This window comes from Prionailurus viverrinus, chromosome A3 (genome assembly GCF_022837055.1).
Source record: "Prionailurus viverrinus isolate Anna chromosome A3, UM_Priviv_1.0, whole genome shotgun sequence".
NCBI classification, from domain to species: domain Eukaryota; kingdom Metazoa; phylum Chordata; class Mammalia; order Carnivora; family Felidae; genus Prionailurus; species Prionailurus viverrinus.
In genome coordinates, this window is record NC_062563.1 from 63,712,117 (window position 1) to 63,732,916 (window position 20,800).

General features: G+C 40.9%; 1 long non-coding RNA gene across 1 annotated transcript; it reads left to right on the forward strand.

Moving 5' to 3' along the window:
• Positions 1–3,793: 3,793 nt before the first annotated feature.
• Positions 3,794–18,323, forward strand: LOC125161854 (uncharacterized). Its single transcript, XR_007150783.1, has 3 exons — positions 3,794–4,423; positions 13,151–13,221; positions 18,205–18,323. It is a non-coding gene; the product is annotated as an uncharacterized LOC125161854 (long non-coding RNA).
• Positions 18,324–20,800: the final 2,477 nt, after the last annotated feature.

Sequence of the window (20,800 nt, forward strand, 5' to 3'; positions counted from 1 at the left end):
TTACCCCCGAGTGCTACTCCATATTCTTATTTTCCGTGTCTGTGATGAGAAGCCCTGGACAAGTTCTTTCAGCCTTGAGGACAGGAGCTGACCAGTTTGGGGTTATTTTTTGGAGATACAGAGTTTAATAACCTGAATACTCTTCCTCAATTGCTGTACTTGTGAGCCATAGACATGAAAGGTACCTAAGTGGATTTAAAAGATGATTAGGAGGCCTGATCCACAGAATTCAGGAACTAGTTGAATGCAGGCAATAAGTGAAAGGCAAGAGGATGGTTTCTAGGTTTCTGGTTTGAGTAAAGACACGTATCATCTTGGGCCTTAGCAGCACTGAATTGAGAGCCAGTGGAATACCTGCTTTGGACATTTTTGGGTTTGAGTTAAAGTAGTTAACATTCTTGCCTCTTTCAGACAAAACTTGATTCACTTCTGTGGGCACTTCTGGAAAAAGGCTACAAAATAGGGACATTCACCTTTATTTTAAAATAATACACAGGGGCACCTGGGTGGCTTAGTCAGTTAAGCGTCCAACTTCAGCTCAGGTCATGATCTCCTGGTTCGTAAGTTCGAGCCCCATGTTGGGCTCTGTGCTGACTGTGCACACAGACCCTGGTGCCTGCTTTGGTTTCTGTGTCTCCCTCTCTCTCTCTCTGCCCCTCCCCTGCTCATGCTCTCTCTCTCTCTCTCTCTCTCTCTCTCTCAAAAATAAACATTAAAAATTTTTAAATAATACACAAAATAGTACACAAAAAATAGTACAGTCAAACCTTGGATTGCGAGTAACTTGTTCTGCGAGGGTTCTGCAAGACGAGCAAACATTTCTCATAAATTTTAACTTGATAAATGAGTGATGTATTGCAATACGAGTAGTACATGACACCGAATGTCACATGATCACAACTGAGCCAGTGGTTCCCCCCCCCCCCCCCACCGACCCCGTCTCTCTGGGATTGTGGGTGATCATCTGCCATGCTCGGATGCTCGGTCTCAGGCTGTGGTGTTTGGCAGAAATCTGTGATTTTTTAGAATGTTGGAAGGTGCCCACAACTGGTACTAGTGTATTTTTTGTCACTTCAAAGTACCTACAGACAGTCCTTTGCTCATCCATACAAGAGTAAGCTTAGGAATGCTTTGCTTCATTCTAGGCCTGGCTGTCTTTCAGATATAGACCCTTTCCTCTACTGCCTTATTGCCAGTTACACTAAATACAGTAGATGACAAGAGTTTATTAATACTGTACTGTAGCCAACATCGTGTGAACATATACAATGGCCCCCATGCAGAAGAAGGTTGAAAAGAAAGGGGTGAGAAGAAGGAGATGATTACGGTGGAAGTTAAGAAGGAAATCACTGAGAAGTGTGAACAAAGTATGTGAGTGGCTGAAATTGCAAGATTTTATAAGAAGTCTACATCTGCATCTCTTATGCAGAGGAGGAGAAATCGGTGGAGGAATCCCTCATTTCAAATGATTAGGGAGATGTGTACAATGTGGGAAACAATGTAAAATTTTGTAGAAAAGCAGCACCCAAATAAAGCTGTAGCAGTGTGAGCAACGATTTTGTTTTAACGACAATGCAATGTCACTTTTCCGCAAAATCCTTTAAAAAAGGCAAAAGCAAGTGTCATTGGATAGGTTCCTTGCTAAAGTTGCACAGAAAGAAAAAGATTCCACTGAGCCAAAAGATAGCGGTGATTCTGTTAGTGAAAGTCATCCTACACAATAACCCTCCTCTCTCTTATCTCCCTCAAACCAGCCACGAAGGTTTTCAAAGGTAAGTGGAAGTTAATTTAGTTATTTTTCTTTATATTTTGTGTTTTATTATTTTGTATTAGATTACAGTATTGTAATCATTTTTATATGAATATTTTTGGGTTGTGCAACAAAACATCTGAGTTTCCATTATTTCTTATGGGGAAACTCGCTTTGATATACAAGTGCTTTGGATTACAAGCATGTTTCTGGAACAAATTATGTTCACAAACCAAGGTTTTACTGTATTTTTTCTTCAACTGAATGCTCTGCCCTAGTATTTCATGGTACCAGCTCTGTAGCAGCATACTAATTTAGAGCTTACAGCCTACTTTGCCTAGAATTACTATACCAGGGCTTCTGCCCACTTTGGTCAGAATTGGCTTAGGGGTGCCCAGGTGGCTCAGTCCGCTAAGCATCAGACCTGAGCTCAGGTCTTGATCTCATGGTTCGTGAGTTCAAGCCCCACATTGGGATTTTCTCTCCCTCTCTCTGTGCCTTCCCCACTCTCTCTTTTTCTCTCTCTCCCTCCAAATAAAGGGGCACCTGGGTGGCTCAGTCAATTAAGCATCCGACTTCAGCTGGGGTCATGATCTCGTGGTCTGTGAATTAAAGCCCCGAGTCAGGCTCTGTGCTGACAGCTCGGAGCTTGGAGCTGCTTCGAATGGATTCTGTGTCTCCCTCTCTCTCTGCCCTTCCACGGCTCATGCTCTGTCTCTCTCCCTCTCCCTCAAAAAATAAACATTAAAAAATTTTTAAAGGAAAAATAAATAAAAATAAAAACTTTTTTTAAATTAAAAAATTTAAAAAGAATTGGCTTAAACTGAGTGAGGCTGCCTGCCAGAGAGAGAGGAAGCACTTCAGCTGGGAGGGATGAGGGCAGGTTAGGACTGGCTGACAGTAACAGTAACAGCTGTCACTACTGGAGCCTTTGGCATGAGCCACCCCCTCTACACATGTCAGCTCAATTAATTCTCACACAAACCTATGGCTAGTTACTGTGTCCATTTCACAAGTGATAAAACTGATTTTCCTAGAGATTAAAGGAAAGAATTGAATCAAAAAGACCCAAATGCAAAGCTTTACCACAGACCAGTGAACTATTTAACCTCCCTGAGCCTCAATTTTCTCACCTTTAAAAAAAAGAACTTGTAATAATACCTACTTTGCTACATACCTGTGAGAATTAAATGAGATAGCACATGTAATATGCCTATCATAGTTTCTGGAATATAATCCACATTCAACAAATGGCCTATTATTTTTCTCATTCACATTTGATGCTAGACCTATAGCCCTCTTTAATTTACTCTCAATTTTCAGAACTCCCTGGGATAGACTGCATAAAGTCTTTACAAAGATGTCCCTGGTAACACAGGGACCTGTGGATGTCACTTCACATGGCAAAAGGATTTTGCAGATGTGGTTAAATTAAGGATTTTGAGATGAGATTATCCAGGATTAGCTGGGTGGTCCACTAGTAATCAAGGGCTCTTTATGAAAAAGAGGTAAGAGGATCAGCATCAGAAAAAGGAGCTGTGTTTCTAACTCTGTAAGATCCATTTGCTGCTTCTGACCTCCGGACTACAATATAATAAAAGTATATATTAAACTACTAAATTTGTGGTATTTGTTACAGTAGCAATAAGAAAGTAATGCATTGCCCAACTGAAAGAGGTGAGAGCGGACTCCAGGCTGCACACCTCCATTGACCCCAGTGTCCAAGCCAGACTGCTGCAGGGTACTCACTTGGCTACCTGTCCCTGGCCCCTTGGCTCAGGCAGCCTCAGGGCTGGAGAAAGTAAACCTATAGCAGCTGCGGTTTTTGAGTTTGGGGCTTTTTCTCCAAGAGATTTTTTTTTTTTTTTTTTAATTTAGGGGCCAGATATCGAGGAGAGAAAAAACATGCTACAGAGAAATATGAAAGCTGTTCTGCTAGTTTTATAACCGCGACACAGCGGTGCTGAGACAAAACATCACAATAAAAGTTTCGAAGGTGGTGGTGTTCCTTTAGCACGTCTAAGTCTTCGGAATTTTGACTGCAGTCCTTCTTTGGGGGGGCATCACTGGGTCTTTGGCACAGTCCACGCTTTGAACCGGATTTGAACGGGAGAACCACCACGTGGTCCAGGTGCTAGCAGCGGAAGTGGGTGCGTTGGTGGGTCGCGTGACCGCAGAAGCTCCTCCCCTCGGTGCCGTGGGGTCCTCCAGGTCGTACTTCTCCAGCGCCTGAGTGACGTGCCCCTAGAGTCTGGAGGCACATCCGGCTATTTGCGCCTCTTTGATCCTCGCCTTCCAGTGGCACGTCGCCCAGACTGCCCTGGCTTGGCTGGCCCTGGCCTCTTCCCGAAGCCCGTCACTGGTGCGGGAATAGGTGAATCCAGGCAGGGGGGGTGACCGTCCCCTTCCAGTGTGAAAAATGCACCCAAACTCCGCCCCCCTTTGCGCGTCTCACAGCACGCACACGCAAGCAAGGACTGGAGTTGGGGATTCTTGAAAGAAGTGAAGCACCCCAGCATGCAGGAGGGGAACAAACTTCAGAGGGGGCGCACAAGCCAAGGAGTAACTGCCCCGCCGCGCCCGGGAGCCTGGCTTGGACTGGAGCGCGTGTATCAGGAGCCAGGGGCTCCTTAAAGGGCACCACACACACTAGCCCCTTCCTCTGGGAGCCAGGTAAAGTCAGTGTACGCGTACTCCATCCCGGGCCCCACACCCAGAGCTCTCCTGGAGTAGGGAGAGGTACGTGTGGTCCCTTCCACCAGGCCCCAGTAATTTTCATGTATTCCTCTCAACAGACCTGTGAAGCGCCGTTCTTATTTTACCGAAGAAACCCTTCAAATGGGGCAAATGGCCAGTGTGTAGTGTGGTTCTGATGCTTACTTAGTCTGGGGCCCTTTCCATTATATTCCAAACGCTCCTTTTTATATGCAAATGAGGCCAACTGTGTCGGTGACACTTTCCTACAAAATGAAACAATGCCATAATTACGAAGGCTTGGGAATTAATGGTACTAAATGGGTAATTTGGGTTTAATGTTGAATCTTGGAGTAGGTGACCTAGGTCCAGAAAGAGTGGCTTTCCAAGTGTCACCTCTGCCATCTGGTGGTCAAATGACAATATAACTAAAACAAATGGGTATTAATACTATCATCTTGTACAAGTCATGCGTGCCCCCGAGGCTGGGTGAATGATTGGAGTGTGAACTCTTGACTTTTAGAGCCTGAGATGGATGACAAAGTAAAATGTTAAATATACAAATAAAGGTCAGAGGCCTTCCATGATAATCTCTGCTTAGGGTGAAGAACCTCATGGTTTACAATGGAAGAGCCCATTCATCCATTTATTCAACGAATATTTATTAAATCTTGTCTTACGTCTGTTTGCCAGGAAACCGATTCTAGGCAGAGATTTGAATGAGAGAGGGTTTCTGGAGAGTGCTCTTGAGAACAACCCCTGGAAAGGCATGAGGGAAAGAGAACTAATCAGAAAGGACTGAACTGGGATGAATTTGCCACAGAGGACTTAGCCAATCCTACTGGGAGCTCTGGAGTTGGCTTGGCAAGGGACAGAGCCTCTGTCCCACATCAATCAGTAATTTGATCGTTGAGCTGTATCAGTTGACACTGGCCGTAGCTAGGGGAACGAGTGCCTTGGTCCTAAAAGGGGGATCCAGGAAGCACACCACACCATCCACTACAGACCCCTACTGCTTCTTGGGCACTGTGCCATGGTCTAGGGATGTGCTATTGAACAAAACAACATCTCTGCCTCCAAAGGTACCCAGGGGTGCAGAGTTAAAGAATAAACAAACAAATAGGTAAATGTTTAAAAAAGCAGGAAACAAAATTGTCTTGTAGCTAGTAAATGTATCCTGTAAGATTAAATAAACAACAAAGAAAAATCCTTGCTTTTTATTGGTGGCAATAAAGAAGGTTGAAAATATTTAGGGTGAAAAGTGCATTCACTCTCTGACGATGCAAAAATTGGAGATGAAGGACAAAGTTTGTCCAAAAACAGTTCTAGAGAAACTTGCCTATGAAACGCAACCAGAGCAGTGGGAGATCACTTTGGCATTCATCTCTGCATGGACTGTAGCTCCACCCAAGACTCGGTAATGGGGTTTTCCGTCTATGCCGTGACCTGCAAGTGTTCTGAGCTATTGGTAAGAAGGCTGCCCATAGGCAGGGGTCATTCCTGAGTGCAGCATGGGGTGCGCTGGCTGCTGATTTGGGGTTGTTCTCAGACATTGCACTTTGGTACAATCAGGAAAGGCAGGTCCTTGGTGCCTGCTTAGGTGGAACCAGGGAAGTCCCAGTGATGCTGCTGCTCCCCCATTGGCTGCCACCCCACCAAATACTGTTCTCCTGGCCATCCCCCCTTTTTTCCAAGTACAGAGAAAAAGTACTTAGACTTGCCTGTTTTCCCAGGCTGCTACTTCTAGCATGACAATGCACTCTATTCCTTGAGCTCGTCAGGGCTTAAATATTTGAAATGCACAAAGCTATTTCTCTGCCATGGGTTTCAGAAAACTCATGTGAGACTTAAAAAGCCAAAAATGACCTTCCTTGTCCCCTGGTTTGGTTGTGGTGTCCATTCTCTGAGGCAAGATGGATGGAATTGTCTCAGAGGTTTGGGTGAAACAGAGGACCACAACGGGTGCTGCTGACAGTTCTAAAACATCTCTTCAGAGCTTCAGGTGCTGGCCTTCACACATCCCTGTTTGATGTCCTGCTATCAACTCCTCTCTCTATTTGCCTCGCTTCTACCTAACTAGCTCCTCCTTCTGAATTCTGTCCTCCAGCTCATGCCTAAGTAAGTCTAAGTAAGCCTAAGTAAATAAGTGACTAAGTAAGCAAGTAAGTAAGTCTAAGTAAGTGGGAGCCATTCTTTCCTTCAGCCTCCACTCCCTCCCCGCTGGTTAATCATCAGGTTTTAGACAGTTGCACATTTGCTGTCACTGCTGCAATTCAAGACACTGCTAACAACCTCCTTACTTGTCCCTGGAGAGTAGAGTTTCTTAATCTGAGCACTATTGACATTCGGGACAGGATCATTCCTTATGAAACTGTCCTGTGCATTGTAGGATGTTTAATAGCATCCTGGCCACTACCCACTAGATGTCAGTAGCATCCCTTAGTCGTGATGATCAAAAATGTCTTCAGACCACTACAGGCCAAGCCATATTGGAGCCTGCAGTAAGAGGAAAAATGTGTGCCCTGTGTACATTTACCAAAAGGTCCTCTCATATTTTGAACCGAGTGTAAAAAGTTAATGAAAGGTTTGCAACAACGAAAAGACTGAATTCACTCTATGCTGATGTAAAATTTGAAGGGGAAAAAAACAACAAAAAGAAGACATCGGGAAACCAGTCCACGAGAAACTTTGCAAGACCCAGTACAAAATGAAAATACAGGTCTCCTTCTTCAAAAATTATGAAGAATTTCAAAACAGTGACAGAAGAATGTTAAACCAAGTATGGGGCCTTTCAAAGCGTAGAGTCCTTCTGAACATGGGGCCCTAGTCAACTGCACCGGTCTCACACTCGTGAAGCTTTCCCTGAACCCCATCCATGTTACCCAATCTTCCTGATGGGGAATGTGACAGCTGTGTGGGCCCTGGGAACCCCAAGCTGATTGGAAACAACTGTTCGCATTGCACAATAACACAGCATCCTAGAACAAACAACATTGTGAATTCTTGGCATTAATTTTGATTTTTAAAAAATATTGCACTAAAATATTATTTGTCTTGATTATCAAGGATTTGGGCCCCCTCTTAAATTTTGCCCCTGATGGGAGTTCCTCACTTTCCGCACCCCAATCTGAGACTTTGTCAAATGCTCCCTGCTGATATAGAGGAGTGGTTCTCAAACTTTGGCCAGTGTCAAAATCACCTGCAGAGCTTGGTAAGACACAGGCAGGTGAGCCCCACTCCCAGTTTCTGATTCAGGAGGTGGGGGTTGGGGCCTGAGGATTTGCATTTCTAACAAGTCCCCAGATAATGTTGAAGCTGCTAGTCTTGGGCACATTGAGAACCATTACTTTCAAGCCATCCTTCATTTGCCAGTGAGAATGGTATTTCCAAAATAGAAGTGACTTCTCTGCTTAACTCTTCATGGGTCCCCATGGCCTATAGAATACAATAGATGCTCCTTGGCATGGCAGACATTACCCCAGAGGCTACCTTTCCAACCCCTTCTTGTTTCCTCCACATGATGCTCTGCACTATGGGACAGAATGACTCTTACACATCCTTTAACACTCATATCATCTGTCATGCCGAGAAACCTTTCTCAAACCTCTAGGTTGAGCTAAGTGCCTTTTCGTTGCCCTCCCACCGCACATCCAATACGACAAAGTCAACATTTAACTTTGTACTGAAGTGTTTATGTGAATGTCTACCCCATCAGATGGCAGGATCCGGGAAAGGTTATCTTTATTCCTCTAGTCCCCATTTACCTTCTATGGCAATAGAATTTACCAGTTCTATTTATCAATAGCATCTGATGAACTGAACTGAACTAGCCGGAACACCATTCTGTTATAGTACAGTGAAAACAGAGAAAAAGAACATAACCTTGAGGGACAGATAGAGATGTAAGTGCATAAGGGGAACACAGCTGAGTGTCAAGAGTCTTGAAGCTTAAAGATCTGGCAGTTTTTCAATGGTCTATGCATCTAATACTTTTATTTTTTTTAATTTACATCCAAGTTAGTTATCATATAGTGTAACAATGATTTCAGGAGTAGATTCCTTAATGCCTCTTACCCATTTAACCCACTCCCCCTCCCACAACACCTCCAATAACCCTGTATTTGTTCTCCATATTTAAGAGTCTCTTATGTCTGAACCCCTTCCTGGTTTTTTTTTTAATTTTTTTTTTCAACATTTATTTATTTTTGGGACAGAGAGAGACAGAGCATGAACCGGGGAGGGGCAGAGAGAGAGGGAGACACAGAATCAGAAACAGGCTCCAGGCTCTGAGCCATCAGCCCAGAGCCTGACGCGGGGCTCGAACTCACGGACTGCGAGATGGTGACCTGGCTGAAGTCGGACGCTTAACCGACTGAGCCACCCAGGTGCCCCACCCCTTCCTGTTTTTATATTTTTGCTTCCCTTCCCTTATGTTCATCTGTTTTGTATCCTAAAGTCTTCATATGAGTGAAGTCATATAACATTTGTCTTTCTCTGATTAATTTCGCTTAGCATAATACCCTCTAGTTCCATCCAGGTAGTTGTGAATGGCAAGATTTCATTCTTTTTGATTGCTGAGTAATACTCCATTGTGTGTGTGTGTGTGTGTGTGTGTGTGTGTGTGTGTGTGTGTGTATACACCACATCTTTATCCATTCATCCATCAATGGACGTTTGGGATCTTTCCATACTTTGGCTGTTGTTGACAGCACTGCTATAGACATTGGGGTGCATGTGCCCCTTCGAAACAGCATACCTGTATCCCTTGGATAAATACCTAGTAGTGCAATTGCTGGGTCATAGGGTAGTTCTATTTTTAATTTTTTGAGGAACCTCCATCCTGTTTTCCCGAGTGGCTGCACCGGTTTGCATTCCCACCAGCAGTGCAAAAGGGATCCTTTTTCTCCATATCCTCACCTACATCTGTTTTTGTCTGAGTTGTTAATGTTAGCCATTCTGACAGGTGTGAGGTGGCATCTCATTGTGGTTTTGATTTGTATTTCCCTGATGATGAGTGATGTTGAGCATTTTTTCATGTGTCAGTTTGCCATCTGGATGTCTTCTTTGGAGAAGTGTCTATTCATGTCTTTTGCCCACTTCTTCATTGGATTATTTGTTTTTTGGGGCATAAAGTTTGATAAGTTCTTTATAGATTCTGGATACTAACCCTTTATCTGATATGTTGTTTGCAAATATCTTCTCCCATTCCCTCAGTTGCCTTTTAGTTTTGCTGATTGTTTCCTTCACTGTGCAGAAGCTTTTATTTTGATGAGGTCCCAGTAGTCCATTTTTGCTTTTGTTTCCCTTACGTCTGGAGACGGAGACGTGTGGAGTAAGAAGTTGCTGCAGCCAAGGTCAAAGAGGTTTTTGCCTGCTTTCTCCTCGAGGATTTGGATGGCTTCCTGTCTTACATTTAGGTCTTTCATCCATTTTGAGTTTGTTTTTGTGTATCGTGTAAGAAAGTGGTTCAGTTTCATTTTTCTGCATGTCGCTGTCCAGTTTTCCCAGCACCACTTGCTGAAGAGACTTTATTCCATTGGATATTCTTTCCTGCTTTGTCAAAGATTAGTTGGCCATATGTTGGTGGGTCCATTTCTGGGTTCTCCATTCTGTTCCATTGATCTGAGTGTCTGTTTTTGTGCCAGTACCATACTGTCTTGATGATTACAGCTTTCTAATACAGCTTGAAGTCCAGGATTGTGATGCTGCCTGCTTCGGTTTTCTTTTTCAAGGTTGCTTTGACTATTTGGGGTCTTTTCTGGTTCCATACAAATTTTAGGATTGTTTGTTCTAGCTCTGTGAAGAATGCTGGTGTTATTTTGATAGGGATTACATTGAATAGGTAGATTGCTTTGGGTAGTATTGACATTTTAACAATATTTGTTCTTGTTATCCAGGAGCATGGAGTATTTTTCCATTTTTTGTGTCTTCTGCAATTTCTTTCATAAACTGTCTATAGTTTTCAGTGTATAGATTTTTCACCTCTTTGGTTAGATTTATTCCTAGGTATTTTATGGGTTTTGGTGCAATTGTAAATGGGATCTATTCCTTGATTTCTCTTTCTGTTGCTTCATTGTTGGTGTATAGGAATGCAACCGATTTCTGGGCATTGATTTTATATCCTGCAACTTTGCTGAATTCATGAATTAGTTCTAGTAGTTTTTTGGTGGGATCTTTTTGGGTTTTCCATATAGAGTATTATGTCATCTTCAAAGAGTGAAAGTTTGACTGAGTCTAATACTTTTTAATGCAGAGATAACCCTTAATGTGTTATTGATGACCTCTAGATCCTATTGATAGCGATAACTGTATAAGCTGTGAAAGAAAACAGCTAAGAAAGAAAAACGTGAAACCCTGGTTAGAACCAATAACAAATGCAGCAAGAAAGAAAGAGCAACAATAGAATAGAATGGTCTAGGATGACACAGGTAGAAAAACAGAGCCTGAAAGAAAAAATTCTTACACTCAGAGGGAAAGCGGCGTTTTTTCCCCACTAAAAGGTAATTCTTACTAGGTCAAAATTCTTCAATGATATCTATTATATTGAAAAAGCACCAAGAAGGGCACCTGGGTGGCTCAGTGGGTTAAACACCCAACTTCAACTCAGGTCATGATTTCACAGCTCGTGAGTTCAAGCCCAACATCAGGCTCTGCGCTGACAGCTCAGAGCCTGGAGCCTGCTTCAGACTCTGTGTCTCCCTCTCTCTCTGCCCCTCTCCCACTCACACTCTGTCTCTCTCTCAAAAAATACATAAATATTTAAAAAAAGGAAAAAAGAGGGGCGCCTGGGTGGCTCAGTCGGTTAAGCGTCCGACTTCAGCCAGGTCACGATATCGCGGTCCGTGAGTTCAAGCCCCGCGTCGGGCTCTGTGCTGACCGCTCAGAGCCTGGAGCCTGTTTCAGATTCTGTGTCTCCCTCTCTCTCTGACCCTCCCCCATTCATGCTCTGTCTCTCTCTGTCTCAAAAATAAATAAACGTTTTAAAAAATTTAAAAAAAAAAAGGAAAAAAGAAAAAAGAAAGCATTGCAGACTCTGGGTCTGAAGTTCTCTCTTCCAGCAAGAGAGCAGGATGCAGGATTGAAAATGCAAGAGAGGCTAATGTCTGGGAGAAGACAAGAGCCCTGAATAAGGGTTCTTGCTCCGTTTTTATTAGGATCGGAAGGCTTACAAACGTGGTGATGGGAGTGCACAAAGAGACAATGAAATCATGAACATTAACTCATGGATGTGAGGGAAAGGGGATTTTGAAGACATGCAGTGTTAGGGGTTTGGGTCAATACAAAACAAAATCCTGGCACCAGGCAGAAGGTTGTTTACAGCAGACATGGGGGTGGGGGGGGGAGGAACCATCTCTGTTTACCTAAACTGGCTTAGGGGACAAGAAAGACAAAGCATGCTACCTCAGGGTCAAGAAGGCACCTTTCTTTTGGTAATTAGCTCCACTCTGGGCAACTTTGCCCCAAGGCTGTCCAGAGCCCTATTTACCTGTTCACCTAATTTGGTCCTTCCTTCCTGTGAAAGCAGCTTTCTGCTATAGTACTAAGTTGGGGGGCATTTCTGCTCTGAATACCTAATCTTGTTTACCTCATCTTGAATGTTTTCACCCTGAGATTCCCTATTCCTATACCTTTGTCCTATACTGGGACTTTTGCTTCACTTCACCTATTCTTACTTACCTAATCTTGTTTACCCAGTCTTGGGTGTGTACATCCTATGGCTTTCTAATTCTTTATGCCTTGTTAACCCATCAGTGCAGGCTCAGGGAATTCCTAAGCTTATTCCCCACAAGAAAGAAAAAGTACCAAGAGATCAATTGGTTTCATTGCTTTAAAATGGGTTTTGGGGTGCCTAGGTGGCTCAGTCAGTGAAGCATCTGACTTTGGCTCAAGTCATGATCTTGACATTCATGGTTTTGAGTCCTGCATTGGGCTCTGTGCTGACAACTCAGAGCCTGGAACCTGCTTCAGATTCTGTGTCTCCCTCTCTCTCTCTCTCTCTGCCCCTCCCTCACGCAAGCTCTGTCTCTCTTTCTCAAAAATAAATAAACATTAAACATTTTAAATAGGTTTGAAGAAGTATTTTACAATATAAAAGATTATTAACACTAAACTTCAAAGTGCAGAGCTACCATATGAATCCGTTTAAGTGAAATTTGTTTGGATACTTGGCTCTTGATGTCATGGAAAAGGGATGGAAAATATGAAAATCACAGTACCTCAAAGGAGAGAGTGATCTGCAATCTACCATGGAAAATGTTAGATGTCGTTTGGGATAAAGTAAACCAAAATCCTGGCATAAAAGTATTGCCCATCAAACTTTAAGAAAGGAAGCGACATGGTGATGCTTCAAATTCCAATAATGTCTCTGGGAAAAGTGTGTTTGTAGTGTATTTCCAATATAATGATTTCCATCATACATCTTTGTTGCTTTCCACACCTTTTTAAATAGACACATTCTTGTTAGGGAAATCTGAATATAACCTTCCTCGTTGGAAATTGTGACTGCATGCTTATGGAATAATACTGCAGTGAACACAGAGGTCCTACTTCAAGGAAGTACTTGCTGCCCAAGCTGTTCAGAATTTGGTGACCAGATAGCCCCCAGCTATCGCTCCAATCAGGGTTTCCCTAAACTATTGCCACGCCCAAGCACACACCCTTCCATCCAACCGTTGATAAACTGATAGCATTCTTGGTATATTTCAGGTCACTATGGGACAACTCCGATTGAGGTCGTATGTGCTCTAGGACTCCCCATGGCATTTCCTGAGGCTTCGGTGAGCCTACATCACATTTCTCTCTCCAATCCTACCTCTTCACCTCCAACAGAAAGGTGGTCCCTATTAAATATCCTGAATGAAAGCCCCATCTCACAGAATACAGATGTGTTCACAGAACTAATTGGAGGCATATATTAACAAGTTTATGGAATACGACACATTTGTGGTTCTTTACCTCTTTTACTAATTAAGCACCAGCTAGAACATGGATAGATGGATAAGTGGATGGCTGGATGGATAGGTAGGCAGATAGGCAGACAGATAGATAGACAAAATAGATACACCAATAGATCTGTCAATATCTATATTTAGATGATTTTTCACTCTGCAGTCATTCTCTCTCTCTCTTTTTTTTTTTTTTTTTTTTTTTTTTTTTTTTTGGTGTGGGATGGTCATGGGATTTTCCAGTCATTACTCCTCCCTCCAAGTAATAGAATCAGGAAATGACATTCAGAAGCAGAACTAATTATTCACTCATTCATTCAACAAATATTTAGTGAGTGCCTACTCTGTGCCAGGTCTTTCGGTTTCCTAGTGCCTAATGATACAAAGTACCTGAGACATATTTTCTGTTCTCTAAGGAAATCCATCTGGCATTGAGGAAAAGCATTGCTAGGGGCTTGAACGGAGGAAACACTGGTAATAGAGATGGGACAAAGAAGAAGCCAGAGGTTTCTCAGGATGTAGAAGTGACTGTGCGGTAAACAGGTGGCATTCCAGCCATTTCCGGCAGAGGGAGCACCACATCCAAAGACTTGAACACATGAAACAAATCAGTGCCCTTGGGGAGGAGAAGTCTTCAGTTTTCCAACATCCTCTCTCACTGTACACCCTTTTCTAAGAGTGAAACACTTTTGACTCTCCAAACTGCCCATCTGGATTAGCTCCTTGTCCATTGTATCTTTGTTAGAACTGTACTTCCTCCAGGAATTCTTCTTTGATTCCTTTAAAACTATGCTACACAAGGGGTGCTGGGTGGCTCAGTGGGTTAAATGGCTGACTTTGGCTCAGGTCATGATCTCATGATTCATGGGTTTGAGCCCTGTGTTGGGATCTGTGTTGACAGCTTGGAGCCTGGAGCCTGCATTGGATTCTGTGTCTCCCTCTCTTTCTGTCCCTCCCCTGCTTGTGCTCTGACTCAATCTCTCTCTCTCTCTCTCTCAAAAATAAATGAACATTAAAAAAATTTTTTTTTTTTTTTTAAAGCTGGGCAACAAGAGTCTGCTACATGGTCCCACAGTGTCCGGTATATCTACCTAACACAACCTCTATTATACTGTGCTTTAGTGGCCAATTTACTTGACATTTGCCTCTGACTATACTGTAACCTCCCTGAAGGCAGAGGCTACTCACTGTTCATTATCAGATCTCAGCACAGTGCTGAAAAGATGAAAGGTACTGTTTGTTGAATGACAAAATGAAAACTGCTAAGTGCAATAGAGTTAGGAAGGTATTTTATTTATTTAACAAACATTTATTCAGTGCCCACTGTGTACTAGGCATCTCCAGGCATCGAAAATGGCAGGACTAAATAGAGCAAAGAACCTCATGGACTTTATATTCTACTGGGAAAGACAGACAATACACAAACTGCTATAAAGTAATATAAAACAGGATTGGGGGAGGAGAAGTTTCTTATTTCATATAAAATAGTCTGAGAAGGGGCACCTGGGTGGCTCAGTCAGTTAAGCGTCCGACTTCGGCTCAGGTCATGATCTCACAGTTCCTAAGTTCAAGCCCCATGTCGGGCTCTGTGCTGGCAGCTCGAAGCCTGGAGCCTGCTTCGGATTCTGTCTCTCTCTCTGCCCCTCTCCCACTCACCTCTGTCTCTCTCTCTCTCTCTCTCTCTCTCTCTCTCAAAAACAAACATTAAAAAATTTTTTAAAAATAGAGAAGACTTTACTCATGAGGTTATATTTGAGCAAAGTCACAAAGGAAATGAAGGAATGAGCTATAAATATTTGACAAATAGGATATACAATACAAACATCAGCAATACTTCTTAAAATTACCCCACTAATGTTGCCTCTCTATCATGACTAATTTCTTTCTCTCAGCTATTGCGGGTAATGTCAGATAGGATTTTTGTTAAATTCTCACTTTTATTGTGTCTATCCCAAGCAAAACATCTCAAGGTTCTTTATTTCACAGTCTATTTTATAAGGATTCCTGAGGTGGTCAGGAACTCTGTTTCTAAAGCATTTTGAAATCATAGACTAACAAATATTTTATCTTTTGTTAGTTGGCAGGCCTAGGCAAGAGCAGTTAATATGGCCACTGAACTGATTTAATTTCTGTGAGAAGCTTAAATTTCCAGGGTAAATTCAAATCTGTGATAGCCTAGCCTCTTTGGCAACTTTTAGTTTAAGTATAAATGATTATAAAATTACATCAGAGATATGCAAGGTGTTTCTCCAAGATCTGTAAGGGACAAGGAGAGTTCCTTGGTAGGGGTTATGTAATCACAGCGTTCTCTTTTCATGGAAAGGAAAGACAGTGGCTATGTTAGTGCTGTGGTGATGTAGAAAGGGCAATACAATATTGTATAAAGATTAGGTGGTGACCCGCTGAGAAGTGATGAGCATTTTCTATCAACAGAAGAATCTATATAGCATGGGAACCATTACATTTGGTGGAGACCTTTAAACAAAATCAATTGAAGTTTTTACACCTTTTCCTACTGCTGTCACACTGTCAGACAAGGTGGCTATGTTTTGATTACTCAATGAAATGCTGAAATAAACAATAGATCTCTGAAGATTACCAGGTATTTGAATTAATACTGCTAGTGTTTATTCAGATTTTTCATTAACAAAGGGAAATACAGATTGTGAATCTAGGATCCTAGGAAACACATTTTGACAGAAAGTCATTGTACCAATCTTTGTGATTATACATGAGCATGTTTAAAAAAAAAAACAACTTCAAAAGTATACAATCCTAGAAAGTACACAATCCTGCATATTTGATTTTGAGAAAGACATTTTACATAAGCATAATTTGCCTAAGAAGATAAACTCTTTTTTATTGTCAGTTTTTTTTTCTTCATCCTAAATTTGCCAAAAAAAAGAAAAAAAAAAAAAAGAGAGAAAGGAACTCTCATACAGGTTTTGGAGAATTTTACAATTTGGAGAATTTTAGACAAACCTGATATTCCTATTTTCCTTTCTTTTATAGCGAATGAAACAATTCTTTGTCTTGCCTACTAGTCATTTAGGAAACTGAAAAATAGTTCAGTCACAAAAGGCATCTTAACAGCTTTATTATTCAGAATTTGAGGGTTGAATTTAGAAAAGGCAACATCAAGAATGATTAAGAGACAGATTGATAAATATCTAAAGACTAACAATTTGCAGCAAAGTTGTAAAAACATTGCAGTAAACAATGATTGCTAGGAATTTAACTTTTTTCAAAAGTAAGGACTCTTTTTTTTTTTTAAAGATTTTACTTTTAAGTAAGCTCTATATCCAATGTGGCACTTGAACTTAATGCTGAGATCAAGAGTCACATGTTGTTCTGAGTGAGCCAGCCAGGCATCCTAAAATAGGGACTCTTAAAAAATGATTTAGGACTATGTCAAGAAGCACCATGAGTGAGCAAAAGAATTTAGTGACTTCTACTGATCTGTACCTAAAACAACATACCCATTTTATAGAAAAAAAAAGATCAAAACTCTAATATTATTCCTTTTGTAGATTAGTCACATAATGGTCTGCAGTAAAGGATTTATTGATACACCTTTATATGTATTCATTGCCACATTCATATACAGATCTATAAATATGCAAATAGGTATTCTTTTTAAGCCTTTATGGTTTTAGAATATAAGTAACTTAGTAATAAAATAAATGAAACAATGTATATATCACAGTAAATTTACCATCTAAATAAACTATGACTGAGGCGCCTGGGTGGCTCAGTCGGTTAAGCGGCAGACTTCAGCTAAGGTCATGATCTCACAGTTTGTGAGTCTGAGCCCTGCATCGGGCTCTCTGCTCTCAGCGCAGAGCCTGCTTTGGATTCTCTGTCTCCCTCTCTCTCTCTCTGCCACTCATGCACTCTCTCTCTCAAAAATAAATAAGCATTTAAAAATAAATAAATAAACTATGACTTTCTTAAAAACAGAAAAGCATATGCATTATCATTGTGTATATACTTATGTTTTAAAAAAATATTATATTGTCACATTTATCCAAGGTAACTAACTTTTCTTTTTTTCAGGCACAAAAGAAAGCTAAAGAATTGAAAACCAAATGCTGTCTAACTATTTTTTTTTCCTTCAATATTTATTTCACATAATTTTAACAAATCTGAGGAGGAAAAATAACTAAAATGTGTGTATCATCCAAGTGTATTTGCATATTTTGTTAATCTATTGTCAATTTAAGCGATAAAGGTAACTTAAAACTATGTTTAGTGACTAATGTTTTATATTTGTTTCTTCTTCTAGAAACTGCCTGTACATCCAAAGATTATTTATTAATTAAATTAATGATTTGCCTAAGGTTTTGAAGTTAGTTAAAAATCTGGAAATGATAACATAGCTAACACATTAAATGCCTATCATTGTAGCATTGTAAGAATTTCACAAAATTAAACCTTTTGAACAGACAGTCATTTCATTCCATTTAGTTGAATACAATTTTATACATGTAACGTTTTACTTAAAGCAAGTTGTGGAAACAGTGGTAATTTACTTAATTCATAAAACCAAAATAAAAAATTTAAGAAGTTTGAATCATAAGAAATTTAACCCTGGTCTCGAACAAACAAAACTGTTGGGCTGACATTTTTATATGGTAAACTAATTTTTAAAGATTCTCAATCATGACAAAAATTATTCTTTCGTCCTAAAATTAAAGGCTTTTCTTCTCACCTCATAGCGTTATGCATGCAGCCTATTGTGTAGATATACTTTTTAGTGCCAATAAGAAGAAACATAGTTTAATAACCTTTTCTTTTTTTTTTTTTTTTTTTTAGATACTTTTGACTGCTTGTCTGGACTATTCTTGGGCTGAGCACATAACAACTGAATGCTTCTTTAAAATTATTTAATCTCTAAAGTTTCCCAAGAGAAGGAAAAAGAAGAGGAAAGGAAAGAAGAGGAAAGGGGAGGGGAGGGGAGGGAGGGGAGGGGAGGGGAGGGAGGGGAGGGGAGGGGAGGGAAGGGAAGGGAAGGGAAGGGAAGGGAAGGGAAGGGAAGGGAAGGGAAAGGAAACATGAGGGAGCCAGCTTCAGACAAATGTGAAACTGTTCCTGTAAAACTGATTATGATCCCTCTGTGAGGAGGGGGAAGAAAGTTTAGATAGAGAAGAATAAATGTTACCTATATACACACAAAAGAGAGTGATACATAGTTGATTTGGATGTAACTTGACTCCTTGACAACTCTATTGAGCCACAAATTAAAACGTGAGGTCTCATTCATTCCTGAAGCACAAAAAATAAAGAAGAAGGTGTCTCTAAGCTTAAACAAAATTTTCTCTCTTTTAGACAAACAAGTCAATCTCCTTAAGAAGCTTTCTTTCTTTTTTTGTTCTGAGGTACTTCTCAAATGAACAACCTCATTCGTGTCAAAATTTCCCCAAATTGGCCATCGCATTCCCAATTGTCCCTGGTGAAATTGTGCCAGTTAGAAAGTTAAGGGTGCACATTAGCGTATAAGGAGAAAACATGAAGGCAACAGGTGTCTCTTGGAAGACATGTGGTTTCATGTTGAGAAAGCCCCCCAAAGATGGAACGGTCTGTAAGAATAAAACCTGGTTAGCTTTGTGTCTCCGGAACCGGGCCAAAGCCCAATTCTTGCTAATCCAGAGCTGACCAGAATTTCCCGATTTGGTGCAGACAAAATTAAACAGCGCAAATCTGTGCCTACACTAAAAATCATCTAATTGTACACTTTAAATAAGTCAATTGTGTAGTATGTGAAGCATATCTCAAGAAAGCTGCTATGAAAAAAGTCTCATATTTGGAAAGCACAAAAACATTGAAACGGTTATGTTGTTTTTATACTAGGGGGAAACTGGAAAGAATACAATTGTATGTTAACAAGAGAATAGTTAAATACATTAGGGTAAAATTGTATGGTGGAATATTAGCTAGTCATTAAAAATGTTTTTAAGTAATACTTAACAACAAAGAAAAGGCTCACAGTAGAGTCTTAGTGTGAGAGCAGGATAAAAAGTGTGCATTCAGCATAATTTTACAAGGAAATCTCATTAAGGGAAAACAGCATATAGAAATAAACCCTGAATGGAAAGACAACAGCATAACAGTGTTTATGAATGATGGACTGTGGGTAATTTAAACTTTTTTCGTTGTTCTGTCTCTATCGTTTACAGTGAAAATGAATTTTTATTGCTTTTATAATCGGGAAACAAAATGTTGTAAAACAAAAATGGCTATGGGGAACTAAAACAAGGTTTTTATATTGATTTGAGTGTACAAGAGGGTAACATAGCACTAAAGTTCCAAGTACAGGGTCACCATATGAATTTGGTTAAGTGAAGGAAGAGACTATTGAAAACAAGGATCCAAGTAATTACTTTTTCCTTTCAGTTGTTCGAAATACTGCTGCCAAATCATCTCAGATTACTCCAGCTAGGCTCAGAGCAAACCCACCTCTTGAGTTCAACACGACATTGACCCTCTTCTTTCCCTACATACAGCCCTCTCATTTGTGCATTTCCTTACTTCATCTCCCCACTTCTCCTCACTTCACCTCGGGATTTTCCTGCTATGTATCTGCTATCCTTCAAATAAATGCTTCATGTAAGCTTACAATAGCTTGTGTGTACTGGCATTGTACTTGATTCAGTTCAGTGCCAATCAAATATCTCTTCAGTGGCCCCGCCAGGTTTCCTGAATCATCCATGCTATATCCCTATCCCATAGGCAATGACAGAAGAAACCTGATACACACACTTTGGATAATGTTGTGGTAGATCTTGCTTCTCAACACCTCAGTGTCAGTTGTTAGGACTGGACTGTAAACTGATGCAAACTGATGTAAACTGATGATGTAAACCTCTTTCCTTCCAGCTGTGTAGGATGGTTTAATCTACCTCATGGATACCACATTCATTCATTCATTCATTCATTCATTCATATATATGGGCTATTGCCTCCTGGGCTCAAGAGGTTCACCCATCCCCAAACCATCAATGAGGTAACCAGTTCCTTCTGATTCACCAAATCTTTCCCCAGCTCAAACCCCACCTCCTCACCAAGTATTCTCTGCTTGCCACCATCCTGTTCACTTCTGCTTTTTCCAGTCTTTTGAGGATACTTTTTCTTTTCTTTTTTTTTTCCCAAGGGAAAATTTTCTTCCCTTGTTTTTAAGAAAAATTTTTAATGTTTATTTTATTTTTTTTATTTTTTTTAACATTTATTTATTTTTGAGACAGAGAGAGACAGAGCATGAACGGGGGAGGGTCAGAGAGAGAGGGAGACACAGAATCCGAAACAGGCTCCAGGCTCTGAGCTGTCAGCACAGAGCCCGATGCGGGGCTTGAACTCACAGACCCCGAGATCATGACTTGAGCTGAAGTCGGATGCTTAACTGACTGAGCCACCC